Consider the following 15,008-nt stretch of genomic DNA (forward strand, 5'->3'; position numbering starts at 1 on the left):
GCAGCCGCACCACCCTCCAAGGCGCAGCCCTCCCTCCCAAACACCTCTCCTCCTCCGTTGTGTGCTTGGCGAAGCCCTGTCGGAGTACTGCCTCTCCACCATCACCACGCCGTCGTGCTGCCGGTGGAGCTGTCTTCCTCAACCTCTCCTTCCCCCTTGCTGGATCAAGAAGGAGGAGACGTCTCCCGTCCCGTACGTGTGTTGAACGCGGAGGTGCTGTCCGTTCAGCACTTGGTTATCGGTGATTCGAATCACGTCGAGTACGACTACATCATCACCTTGCAAGCTTCCGCACGCGATCTACAAGTGGTATGTAGATGCAAACTCTCTCCCTTGGCTCGTTGCTTAGATGAACTCATAGATGGATCTTGGTGAAACCGTAGGAAAAATTTTAATTTTCTGCAACGTTCCCCAACAGTGGCATCATGAGCTAGGTCTATGCGTAGTTCTCTTTGCACGAGTAGAACACAATTTTGTTGTGGGCGTGGATTTTGTCATCTTACTTGCCTCTCCTAGTCTTTTCTTGCTCAACGGTATTGTGGGATGAAGCGGCCCGGACCAACCTTACACGTACGCTTACGTGAGACCGGTTCCACCGACTGACATGCACTAGTTGCATAAGGTGGCTGGCGGGTGTCTGTCTCTCCCACTTTACTTGGAGCGGAATCGATGAACAGGGCCCTTATGAAGGGTAAATAGAAGTTGACAAAATCACGTTGTGGTGATTCGTAGGTAAGAAAACGTTCTTGCTAGAACCCAATTGCAGCCACGTAAAAGATGCAACAACAATTAGAGAACGTCTAACTTGTTTTTTGCAGCGATTGATCATGTGATGTGATATGGCCAGAAGTTGTGATGAATGATGAATTGTGATGTATGAGATCATGTTCTTTGTAATAGGATTCACGACTTGCATGTCGATGAGTATGACAACCGGCAGGAGCCATAGGAGTTGTCTTTATTTTTTGTATGACCTGCGTGTCATTGAATAACGCCATGTAAACTACTTTACTTTATTGCTAAACGTTAGTCATAGAAGTAGAAGTAGTCGTTGGCGTGACAACTTCATGAAGACACGATGATGGAGATCATGATTATGGAGATCATGGTGTCAAGCCGGTGACAAGATGATCATGGAGCCCCGAAGATGAAGATCAATGGAGCTATATGATATTGGCCATATCATGTCACAACTATATAATTGCATGTGATGTTTATTATGTTTATGCATCTTGTTTACTTAGGACGACGGTAGTAAATAAGATGATCCCTTACAAAAATTTCAAGAAGTGTTCTCCCCTAACTGTGCACCGTTGCTACACTTCGTCGCTTCTAAGCACCACGTGATGATCGGGTGTGATGGATTCTTACGTTCACATACAACGGGTGTAAGACAGTTTTACACAGCGAAAACACTTAGGGTTAACTTGACGAGCCTAGCATGTGCAGATATGGCCTCGGAACACGGAGACCGAAAGGTCGAACACGAGTCGTATGGAAGATACGATCAACATGAGAATGTTCACCGACGATGACTAGTCCGTCTCACGTGATGATCGGACACGGGCTAGTCGACTCGGATCGTGTAACACTTAGATGACTAGAGGGATGTCTAATCTAAGTGGGAGTTCATAATTTGATTAGAACTTTATTATCATGAACTTAGTCTAAAAACTTTGCAAATATGTCTTGTAGATCAATGGCCAACGCTAATGTCAACATGAACTTCAACGCGTTCCTAGAGAAAACCAAGCTGAAAGATGATGGCAGCAACTATACGGACTGGGTCCGGAACCTGAGGATCATCCTCATAGCTGCCAGGAAACAATATGTCCTAGAAGGACCACTAGGTGACGCTCCCGTCCCAGAGAACCAAGACATTATGAATGCTTGGCAGTCTCGTGCTGATGATTACTCCCTCGTTCAGTGCGGCATGCTTTACAGCTTAGAACCGGGGCTCCAAAAGCGTTTTGAGCACCACGGAGCATATGAGATGTTCGAAGAGCTGAAACTAGTTTTTCAAGCTCATGCCCGGGTCGAGAGATATGATGTCTCCGACAAGTTCTACAGTTGTAAGATGGAGGAAAATAGTTCTGTCAGTGAGCACATCCTGAAGATGTCTGGGTTGCACAACCGTATGACCCAGCTGAACATTAACCTCCCAGATGAGGCGGTCATTGACAGAATCCTCCAGTCGCTCCCACCAAGCTACAAGAGCTTTGTGATGAACTACAACATGCAGGGGATGGAAAAGACCATTCCTGAAATGTTCTCGATGCTGAAGTTAGCAGAGGCTGAAATCAAGAAAGAACATCAAGTGTTGATGGTCAATAAGACCACTAAGTTCAAGAAGGGCAAGGGTAAGAAGAACTTCAAGAAGGACGGCAAGGAGGTTGCCGCGCCTGGTAAGCCAGTTACCGGGAAGAAGTCAAAGAATGGACCCAAGCCTGAGACTGAGTGCTTTTATTGCAAGGGGAAGGGTCACTGGAAGCGGAACTGCCCCAAATACTTAGCGGATAAGAAGGCCGGCAACACCAAAGGTATATTTGATATACATGTGATTGATGTGTACCTTACCAGTACTCGTAGTAACTCCTGGGTATTTGATACCGGTGCCGTTGCTCATATTTGTAACTCACAGCAGGAGCTGCGGAATAAACGGAGACTGGCGAAGGACGAGGTGACGATGCGCGTCGGGAATGGTTCCAGAGTCGATGTGATCGCCGTCGGCACGCTGCCTCTACATTTACCTACGGGATTAGTTTTGAACCTTACTAATTGTTATTTAGTGCCAAGTTTGAGCATGAACATTGTATCTGGATCTCGTTTAATACGAGATGGCTACTCATTTAAGTATGAGAATAATGGTTGTTCGATTTATATGAGAGATATGTTTTATGGTCATGCTCCGATGGTAAATGGTTTATTCTTAATGAATCTCGAGCGTAATATTACACATGTTCATAGTGTAGATGCCAAAAGATGTAAAGTTGATAACGATAGTCCCACATACTTGTGGCACTGCCGCCTTGGTCACATTGGTGTCAAGCGCATGAAGAAGCTCCATGCCGATGGACTTTTAGAGTCTCTTGATTATGAATCGTTTGACACGTGCGAACCATGCCTTTTGGGCAAAATGACCAAGACTCCGTTCTCCGGAACAATGGAGCGAGCAACCAACTTGTTGGAAATCATACATACCGATGTGTGCGGTCCAATGAGCGTTGAGGCTCGCGGAGGATATCGTTATGTTCTCACTCTCACAGATGACTTGAGTAGATATGGGTATGTCTACTTAATGAAACACAAGTCTGAGACCTTTGAAAAGTTCAAGGAATTTCAGAATGAGGTAGAGAATCAACGTGACCGAAAGATAAAATTCTTACGATCAGATCGTGGAGGAGAATACTTAAGTCACGAATTTGGTACACACTTAAGGAAATGTGGAATCGTTTCACAGCTCACGCCGCCTGGAACACCTCAGCGAAACGGTGTGTCCAAACGTCGTAATCACACCCTATTGGATATGGTGCGGTCTATGATGTCTCTTACCGATTTACCGCTATCATTTTGGGGATACGCTCTAGAGACAGCTACATTCACTTTAAATAGGGCACCGTCTAAATCCGTTGAGACGACACCGTATGAATTATGGTTTGGAAAGAAACCTAAGCTGTCGTTTCTAAAAGTTTGGGGATGTGATGCTTATGTCAAGAAACTTCAACCTGAAAAGCTCGAACCCAAGTCGGAAAAATGCGTATTCATAGGATACCCTAAGGAAACTGTCGGGTATACCTTCTACTTAAGATCCGAAGGCAAGATCTTTGTTGCCAAGAACGGATGCTTTCTGGAAAAAGAGTTTCTCTCGAAAGAAGTAAGTGGGAGGAAAGTAGAACTCGATGAAGTACTACCTCTTGAGCGGGAAAGTGGCGCAACGCAGGAAACCGTTCCTGTGATGCCCACACCAACTGAAGAGGAAAACAATGATGATGATCAAGGTACTTCGGATCAAGTTACTGCTGAACTTCGTAGGTCCACAAGGACATGTTCCGCACCAGAGTGGTACGGCAACCCTGTCCTGGAAATCATGTTGTTAGACAACAATGAACCTTCGAACTATGAAGAAGCGATGGCGGGCCCGGATTCCAACAAATGGCTTGAAGCCATGAAATCCGAGATAGAATCCATGTATGAAAACAAAGTATGGACTTTGACAGACTTGCCCGATGATCGGCGAGCGATAGAAAACAAATGGATCTTTAAGAAGAAGACGGACGCGGATGGTAATGTTACAATCTATAAGGCTCGACTTGTCGCTAAGGGTTATCGACAAGTTCAAGGGATTGACTACGACGAGACTTTCTCTCCCGTAGCGAAGCTGAAGTCCGTCCGAATCATGTTAGCAATTGCCGCATACTATGATTATGAGATATGACAAATGGACGTCAAAACGGCATTCCTTAACGGGCATCTTAAGGAAGAACTGTATATGATGCAGCCGAAAGGTTTTGTCGATCCTCGGAATGCTAACAAAGTATGCAAGCTCCAGCGATCCATTTATGGACTGGTGCAAGCATCTCGGAGTTGGAACATTCGCTTTGATGAGATGATCAAAGCGTTTGGGTTTATGCAGACTTATGGAGAAGCCTGCGTTTACAAGAAAGTGAGTGGGAGCTCTGTAGAATTTCTCATATTATATGTAGATGACATACTCTTGATGGGAAATAATATAGAATTTCTGGACAGCATTAAGGCCTACTTGAATAAGTGTTTTTCAATGAAGGACCTTGGAGAAGCTGCTTATATATTAGGCATCAAGATCTATAGAGATAGATCGAGATGCCTCATAGGTCTTTCACAAAGCACATACCTTGATAAGATTTTGAAGAGGTTCAAAATGGATCAGTCCAAGAAGGGGTTCTTGCCTATGTTACAAGGTGTGAGATTGAGCTCGGCTCAGTCACCGACCACGGCAAAAGATAAAGAAGAGATGAGTGTCATCCCCTATGCTTCAGCCATAGGATCTATTATGTATGCCATGCTGTGTACCAGACCCGATGTAAACCTTGCCGTAAGTTTGGTAGCAAGATACCAAAGTAATCCCGGCAAGGAACACTGGACAGCAGTCAAGAATATCCTGAAGTACCTGAAAAGGACGAAGGACATGTTTCTCGTTTATGGAAGAGACGAAGAGCTCGTCGTAAAGGGTTACGTCGACGCTAGCTTCGACTCAGATCTGGATGACTCTAAGTCACAAACCGGATACGTGTATATGTTGAATGGTGGAGCAGTAAGCTGGTGCAGCTGCAAGCAGAGCGTCGTGGCGGGATCTACGTGTGAAGCGGAGTACATGGCAGCCTCGGAGGCAGCGCATGAAGCGATTTGGGTGAAGGAGTTCATCACCGACCTAGGAGTCATACCCAATGCGTCGGGGCCGATCAAACTCTTCTGTGACAACACTGGAGCTATTGCCCTCGCCAAGGAGCCCAGGTTTCACAAGAAGACCAGGCACATCAAGCGTCATTTCAACTCCATCCGTGAAAATGTTCAAGATGGAGACATAGAGATTTGCAAAGTGCAAACGGATCTGAATGTCGCAGATCCGCTGACTAAACCTCTCTCGCGTGCAAAACATGATCAACACCAGAACTCTATGGGTGTTCGATTCATCACAATGTAACTAGATTGGTGACTCTAGTGCAAGTGGGAGACTGTTGGAAATATGCCCTAGAGGCAATAATAAAAGTATCATTATATTTCAATGTTCATGATAAATGTCTTTTATTCATGCTATAACTGTATTATCCGGAAATCGTAATACACGTGTGAATACTTAGACCACAATATGTCCCTGGTGAGCCTCTAGTTGACTAGCTCGTTGTGATCAATAGATAGTCATGGTTTCCTGACTATGGACATTGGATGTCGTTGATAACGGGATCACATCATTAGGAGAATGATGTGATGGACAAGACCCAATCCTAAGCATAGCATAAAAGATCGTGTAGTTCGTTTTGCTAGAGCTTTGCCAGTGTCAAGTATCTCTTCCTTCGACCATGAGATCGTGTAACTCCCGGATACCGTAAGAGTGCCTTGGGTGTATCAAACGTCACAACGTAACTGGGTGACTATAAAGGTGCATTACAGGTATCTCCGAAAGTAGCTGTTGGGTTGACACGGATCGAGACTGGGATTTGTCACTCCCTATGACGGAGAGGTATCTCTGGGCCCACTCGGTAATGCATCATCATACTGAGCTCAATGTGACCAAGGTGTTGGACACGGGATCATGCATTACGGTACGAGTAAAGTGACTTGCCGGTAACGAGACTGAACAAGGTATTGGGATACCGACGATCGAGTCTCGGGCAAGTAACGTACCGATTGACAAAGGGAATTGCATACAGGGTTTGATCGAATCCTCGACATCGTGGTTCATCCGATGACAACATCGAGGAGCATGTGGGAGCCATCATGGGTATCCAGATCCCGCTGTTGGTTATTGACTGAGAGCGTCTCGGTCATGTCTGCATGTCTCCCGAACCCGTAGGGTCTACACACTTAAGGTTCGGTGACGCTAGGGTTATTAGGAAGACTAGTATGTGACTACCGAATGTTGTTCGGAGTCCCGGATGGGATCCTGGACGTCACGAGGAGATCCGGAAGGGTCCGGAGGTAAAGATTTATATATGGGAAGTTGTCAAACGGACACCGGGAAGTTTCGGGGTCATACCGGTATTGTACCAGGGCCACCGGAAGGGTTCCGGGGGTCCACCGGGAGGGGCCACCCCTCCCGGGGGGCCACATGGGCTGCGTGGGGCAGGGAGCCAGCCCCTGGTGGGCTGGCCGCACCCCCTCCCTTGGGCCCATGCGCCTAGGGTTGAGGGGGGAACCCTAGAGGGGGCGCCCCCTTGGCTTGGGGGGCAAGCCACCCTCTCCCCTCTCCCCTAGGCCGCCGCACCCCCCCTAGATGGGTTCTAGGGGGGCGGCCCCCTTCTCCCTTCCCCCTATAAATAGAGGGGTGAGGGGAGGGCAGCCGCACCACCCTCCAAGGCGCAGCCCTCCCCTCCCCAACACCTCTCCTCCTCCATTGTGTGCTTGGCGAAGCCCTGTCGGAGTACTGCCTCTCCACCATCACCACGCCGTCGTGCTGCCAGTGGAGCTGTCTTCCTCAACCTCTCCTTCCCCCTTGCTGGATCAAGAAGGAGGAGACGTCTCCCGTCCCGTACGTGTGTTGAACGCGGAGGTGTTGTCCGTTCAGCACTTGGTCATCGGTGATTTGAATCACGTCGAGTACGACTACATCATCACCTTGCAAGCTTCCGCACGCGATCTACAAGTGGTATGTAGATGCAAACTCTCTCCCTTGGCTCGTTGCTTAGATGAACTCATAGATGGATCTTGGTGAAACCGTAGGAAAAATTTTAATTTTCTGCAACGTTCCCCAACAGTATTCGGTCTTCAAAAAATTGGGGCTGCATGATGAAGAGTTGATAAAGACCAACATGGTGCTCAATGGATTTGAAGGCAAGGAGAAAACTGAAGCCAAAGGTGTGATGTATGTGGAGCTCATGGTGGGAAGTAAAACTTTGGCTACCGCATTCTTTGTCGCTGAGGTGCAAGGTAACTACAATGTCATACTAGGCCGTGATTGGGTTCATGCAAACCAGTGCGTGCCATCCACTATGCACCAGTTTTTGATCCAGTGGGTTGATGATGAAGTGGAAGTCATTCATGCGGATAACTCGGCCTGTGTTGCTTTAGCCGAGGCATCGGTGGATTGGCAACACCCAAATGCTACTTGCTTGACGGGACGTGACTTGTCAGAATTCGATTTTCTCAGCGCAACCAAGAATGGTTTCGTGCCCGTCTCTTTAAAGCCGACTGAATGCAATCGGTTCCAAGGTATGATATGTTTAAATGGATCCTAACTCAGAGTGGTTACAAAAGCGACTTGTAGAATATCGGTCCAATGAGAACGATATGTATGAGTCCATAGAAGAGTTAGATGATATGGATAAATTAGGACAAGGTTTTACATCGGCCGATCCATTAGAAGAGATAGATATAAGAGATGGTTCAACTCCTGGGCCGACATTTGTAAATGCAAATTTAAGAGCCGATCATAAAGCTAAGTTGATCAAGCTGTTGAAAGAATATGTCTGTTGCTTTGTGTGGGAATATCATGAGATGCCAGGTTTAAGCCGAGAGCTAGTGGAGCATCGGTTACCTATAAAGGCTGGTTTTAGACCATATAAACAATCGGCCAGAAAGTTTAATCCAAAAACATATGACCGGATCAAGGAAGAGATCGGTCGTTTGCTTAAAGCTAATTTTATTAGACCTTGCAGGTATGTCGAGTGGATTTCTAACATTGTCCCAGTGGAAAAGAAAGGATCCGGCAAGTTAAGGGTGTGAATTGACTTCAGAGATCTGAATAGGGCTACACCCAAAGATGAGTATCCCATGCCAATAGCCGATATGCTTATTAATGATGCTTCTGGACATAAAGTTATTAGCTTTCTAGATGGTAATGCTGGATACAATCAAATTTTTATGGCCGAAGAGGACATGTCCAAGACAGCTTTTCGTTGCCCTAGTTTTCTTGGTTTATTCGAGTGGACAGTGATGACATTCGGATTAAAAAATGCTGGCGCCACATATCAAAGGGCTATGAATTTGATTTTTCATGATTTACTCGGTGTCATACTTGAAGTCTATATTGATGATATTGTTGTCAAATCGGACGCTTTTGAATCTCACTTGGCCGATTTGCGTTCAGCTTTTAAAAGAATGAAAAACTATGGACTAAAGATGAATCCTTTGAAGTGTGCATTCGGTGTGTCAGCTGGTAAGTTTTTGGGCTTCATTATCCATGAAGATGGCATAGAGATTGATCCCAAAAAGATAGAGGCCATACCGAAAGTGGAAGCTCCAACATGCAAGAGAGATATGCAAAAGTTCCTTGGCAAGGTCAATTACTTGAGGAGGTTCATAGCTAATTTGTCAGGGAGGGTTGATGCATTTACTCCTATCCTTTGGTTAAAGAATGATGTTGATTTCACTTGGGGGGCAAAACAACAAGAAGCATTTGATATGATCAAGAATTATTTGTGCACTCCTCCGGTGATGAAAGCACCCAAGCATAGGGAACCCTTCAGGCTTTACATTGCAGCAGAGGAAGGAGTTATTGGTGCTGTTTTGACTCAAGAAACCGAAAGAAAAGAGCATGCTATTACATATTTGAGCAGGCGCTTATTGGACGTCGAGACAAGGTATACATTTATTGAAAAATTATGTCTATGCTTATATTATGCTTGCACAAAATTGAGACATTATTTAGTGCCGAGTGCTTGCGTAGTAGCTTGTCAGACCTATGTCATTAAATACATGTTGCATAGGCCAATTATTAGTGGTAGAATTGGCAAGTGGGCTTATGCTTTGATTGAATATGATTTGGCGTATGAATCTCTAAAATCCATGAAAGGCCAAATTGTTGCTAATTTCATTGTTGAACATCGGATTAATGACAAGCATGATATTGATATGAACCCTGTTTCAGTAGTACCATGGAGATTATACTTTGATGGTTCAGTTTGTAGCAATGGCCAAGGTGTTGGTATTGTTTATATATCTCCTCATGGTGCTGTTTTTGAAGCCTCGTGCCGCCTAGAATATTTTTGCACAAACAATCAAGCCGAATATGAAGCATTGTTATTCGGCCTAGAGATGTTACTTTCTATGGGTGTTACACATATTGAGGCTTACGGTGATTCGTTACTAGTAGTGCAGCAAGTATCCAAAGTCTTTCAGTGTTTGGACGAATCACTTAATGTTTATCTTGAGAAATGTCTAGATATAATTTTTACATTGGATTGTTTTAGCATTACTCATATATCTAGGCATGACAATTGGAGAGCAAATGAGTTGGCACAGCAAGCATCCGGCTATCATGTTGATCATGGCATGTTTCATATTTCTCAAAGACCGATGTCTTGTCTTGCCAATTTAGGAGAGGCCGAACCAGAACCCACTGATTCGGCCCTTAACAAAAAATCTAGTGCAGGTGACAATACCGACTGGAGGAAGCCCATTGTTGATTACTTGTGCAATCCGAGTGAAAGGGTGGACAGGTCTGTTCGGCGTATGGCTTTCAAGTATATAGTGAGAGATGACGGTCTTTATCGCCGAACAGTCGATGATGTTCTTCTAAAGTGCTTGGATGAGGACCGGGCAAGAGTTGCTATGGGAGAGGTACATGAGGGCATTTGTGGCACTCATCAGTCGGCTCCCAAGATGAAATGGTTATTGCGACGTGCTGGGTTTTATTGGCCGACTATGATTAATGATTGCTTCAGATATTATAAGGGGTGTGAAGCTTGTCAAAAATTTGGTGATATTCAATTGGCTCCTGCTGCTATGTTACATCCTATTATCAAGCCGTGGCCTTTCAGAGGTTGGGGTTTAGACTTCATTGGACAAATCCATCCATCTTCCTCAAAAGGGCATCGGTTCGTATTAGTCGCAACTGATTATTTCACTAAATGGTCTGAAGTAGTACCTCTTAAGAACATGACACATACGGAGGTAATTCAATTCATAACTGAGCACATTATTCATAGATTCGGTATTCCTCAAACGTTAACTACAGATCAAGGTTCATCTTTTATGTCACACCAAGTCAGAGAGTTTGCCGAATCTTATAATATAAAGTTTCTCAATTCCTCTCCGTATTATGCCCAAGCTAATGGACAAGCCGAGTCTAGCAATAAAATTTTAATCAAGCTCATCAAGAAGAAGATTGAGGATAATCCGAGGAGATGGCATGAGTTGTTATCTGAAGCTTTGTGGGCACATAGAATTTCAAGGCATGGTGCTACAAAGGTGACTCCATATGAGCTAGTATATGGTCAAGAGGTTGTTTTACCGGTGGAAGTAAATTTGCATGCTTTGAGAATAGCCAAACAAAATGATTTATCGGTAGTAGACTTTTATAACTTGATGATGGACAATATTGATGAGGTTGCTGATAAACGTTTGGCTGCTTTGACGGACATAGAGAAGGACAAGTTGAGGGTAGCAAGGGCTTACAATAAGAAAGTTAAGTTGAAGAATTTTCAAGTTGGCGATCTCGTCTGGAAAGTAATTCTCCCGATTGGTTCAAGAGACAGAAAATTCGGGAAGTGGTCTCCAAGTTGGGAAGGTCCTTTTAGAATTGCAAGAATAGTTCCCGGAAACTCTTATTTGGTGGAATCCGTACAAGGGGCACTGTTACCTCGAGCTCTCAATGGCAAGTACTTGAAGAAATACCACCCAAGTGTGTGGCAAGAAGCCTAAGTGGGCAATGGCCAATATATGATTATCGCCCTTAGCACAAACATGGCCGATACCTGATTATCGTCCTGAAGAAAATAAATGGCCGATGGAGTGTTGACATCGTCCTTAGAACAAACACAATACAAGTTATTTTTTGGCACACAAGCTTTGCCGAAAAACAGGGGGGCATGTGTTGACACCAGATTTTGGCATGGTCACGAATCCGGGTTCGTATGCAAAAGTTAGAGGCAACACTTCGCGGGCCGGCCCTGAGTGAGAAAGTATTTGGCCTTTGCTGGCTGAATGAAACCTTGTCGGGGTAAAACCTTGCCGATGTGAGGGCTTGCCGACGTGGAAAGCTTGCCGGCGGAGAAGCTTGCCGGTGTGAAATCTTGCCGAGGGAGAAACCTTGCCGAGGAGGAACTCTTGCCGGGGTAGAAACCTTGCCGAGCTAGGGAGGAACCCTTGCCGGTGTAAAAACCTTGCCGGGGTGAAACCTTGTCGGTGCGGAAAGCTTACCCGGGTGGAAGGCCTGCCGAGGTGGAGGTTGTGATAGTCAAGCCGACGAGAAGTTGAAGATGGGCTCAGAAGCTAATTCAGATGATCTTGGATGGAGAAATGTCCTACACGGAAGTTGTGCGTCTCGTCGAAATGATCGATTTTGATATAAAGATCGTCTCAATCCGAGGTCGTATGCAAAAGTTAGAGCCCGCTTTTGAGATCGTTTCCATCCGAGGTTGTTTGTCACCATGAAAAGGACCCTCAAAGTACAGCCAGTTTAAACCGAGCAGTTTTGGAAAGTTCGGATAAAATCAGTCCGAATTTGACTAGGATTTTGAACGTGAATTGATGTAATTTTCTTGTAAGGAAAGCCTAGATAAATCCTTTGCTTGTACGGGAAGTCCATCCGCCTCTTATATATGTTGGGGGTGATGGCCGATTGAAACAACACACAATCGAACAAATCAATATACTACTTTTCATCTACGTTTTATCTCTCCACCGTTTTTCTCTCTCGTTCTTCGCTGTTCTTCGTGTTTGAGAGCTGCGAATTCCGAGGCTCTAGGGGCGAGTGAATCGACCTAGGGCAGCCCATAGCTGCCGCACTCCCTGACGGGGTCCCTCCCGGGGGTGTGGGGTTTTCGGGTCTGCAAAAGCGCCCGCCGACTGTCTTGCCTATCGCGCTGTCGGTCGGGTCTCCTTCGACGTGAGCTGCGGTGCATCACCCCCGGCATCGAGGGTACACGTGACGTGTTCGTGTGTCAACAACATCATTTCCGATCAGTAGTATGTCATCCACATACAAGATCAAAAACACAATCGAGCTCCCACTTAACTGCTTGTATAAACAAGCGTCCTCATCGCTTTTGATGAAACCGAGACCAGTGACGAGCTCATCAAAACGAATGTTCCAACTCCGAGATGCTTTCCTCAACCCATAAATGGATCTCTTGAGCTTGCATACTTTACTAGTGCTAGTCGGATCGACAAAACCCTCGGGTTGTATCATATAGACGTCCTCGGTTAAATTTCTGTGAAGGAAAGCCGTTTTGACATCCATCTGCCATATCTCGTAATCGAAATATGCAGCTATAGCTAGTACGATCCTTACCGACTTCAGCTTCGCTACTGGCGAGTAAGTATCATCGTAGTCAATTCCTTGAACTTGTCCATAACCTTTAGCGACAAGCCGAGCTTTGTGGATCTGAACATTTCCATCCACATCGGTTTTCTTCTTAAAGACCCATTTGTAGCCAATGGCCTTTACGCCAGGCGGCGGATCAACCAAGTCCCAGACTTGATTTTCATCCATGGACTTTAACTCGGATCTCATGGCCTCTAACCATGCCTCAGAATTCGGGCTCACCATTGCTTCCGCATACGTGGTCGGCTCGTCGCTTTCTAGCAACAATACATCACGCACTCTACGCAATATTTCCGACCTTCGTGGTTCTGGTGCCGCTTCCACTACGGGTTCCCTGACTGACTCCGGTATGATCTCATCACCCGTCGAGCCGTCCCTGAGTGGTACTCGAATTTCTTCGAGTTGGACCGTCCTCCCACTGGCCTCCCGACTGAGAAACTCATTCTCAAGGAAAACCCCGTTCTGAGCAACAAACACTTTGTTCTCTTCCCGGTTGTAGAAGCTATATCCCAAGGTTTCCCTCGGATATCCCACGAATATGCATTTGTCCGACTTGGGTGTAAGCTTGTCTGACATAAGTCGCTTGACAAATGCTTCACAACCCCAAATCTTTAGAAAAGACAAACTGGGAGTCTTCCCGGTCCACATCTCATGTGGTGTCTTATCTACGGATTTTGATGGTACCCTGTTAAGTGTGAAAGCTGCAGTTTCTAGAGCGTATCCCCAGAATGACAAGGGTAAATCCGATTTGCTCATCATAGATCGAACCATGTCCAACAAGGTACGATTCCCCCGTTCCGATACACCATTTCTCCGTGGCGTACCCAGAGGTGTGAGTTGAGGTACTATACCTCTACTTTTCAGATGATCATCAAACTCCTGGGTCATGTACTCACCTCCACGATTAGATCGTAGAAGTTTTATAGTCTTGCCGAGCTGATTCTCAACCTCGTTTTGAAACTCTTTGAACTTTTCAAAAGTTTCCGACTTGTGCCTCATCAAATAGATATATCCATATCTACTCAAGTCGTCAGTAAAAGTCACGAAGTACTGATAGCCACCTCTGGAAGTTGTGCTCATTGGTCCACACAGATCACTGGGTATCAGTTTCAACAACTCAGATGCCCTCTCACAACTCTTTGCGAAAGGGGACTTAGTCATCTTGCCGAGCAAGCATGATTCGCATGTCTCGAACGACCCAAAGTCGGTCGAAGTTAGGAGTCCATCATCATGGAGCTTCTTCATGCGTTTCAGACTAATGTGTCCAAGCCGGCAATGCCAGAAGTATGTCAGATTTATCTCATTAGGCTTATACCTCTTGACATTCACGTTATAGACCGGTTCCTATTCTAGATTCAAAATAACCCATCAACAATGGGTGCATAGCCATGGAACATACCATTCAAATAAATCGAACAACCATTGTCCTTTAAATTGAATTCATAACCCTGACTCATCAAGCATGAGGCAGAAATAATGTTCCAACTAAGTGCAAGAATGTAATAACAATTATTCAATTCCAAAATAAATCCAGAAGGAAGCTAGAGTTGCATCATGCCGACATCCAACGCGACAACTCTTGCTTTGTTGCCGACCCTAATGTCAATCTCCCCTTGTGCCACACGCCTAGTTCTTACCAGCCCCTGCATCGAGTTGCAAATGTGAACAACCGATCCGGTATCAAATACCCAAGAGCTGCTAGGTATGTCAGCAAGGTAAATGTCTATAACATATGCAACAAGTGTACCTTTGCTTGAAGCAGCATTCCCGGCCTTCTTGCCATGCTCTGCAAGCCACTTGCTATAGTTCCTCTTCCAGTGACCAGTTTCCTTGCAATGACAGCAAATGGTCTTTGAGTCCGGTCCAGACTTCGGTGCAGCGGCGGAGGTTACCGTCTCCGTGCCCTTTGCCTTAGCCTTTTTCTTGGACCAACTCTTCTTGAACTTAGCCGATTTCTACACCATTAACACTTGATGTGTGCCTTTCTTAATATCCTGCTCTGCCACTTTGAGCATGCCATGCAATTCAGTGAGCTTCTTATCCATGC

The sequence above is a fragment of the Triticum dicoccoides genome, chromosome 5A (assembly GCF_002162155.2).
Source record: "Triticum dicoccoides isolate Atlit2015 ecotype Zavitan chromosome 5A, WEW_v2.0, whole genome shotgun sequence".
Lineage (NCBI taxonomy): Eukaryota > Viridiplantae > Streptophyta > Magnoliopsida > Poales > Poaceae > Triticum > Triticum dicoccoides.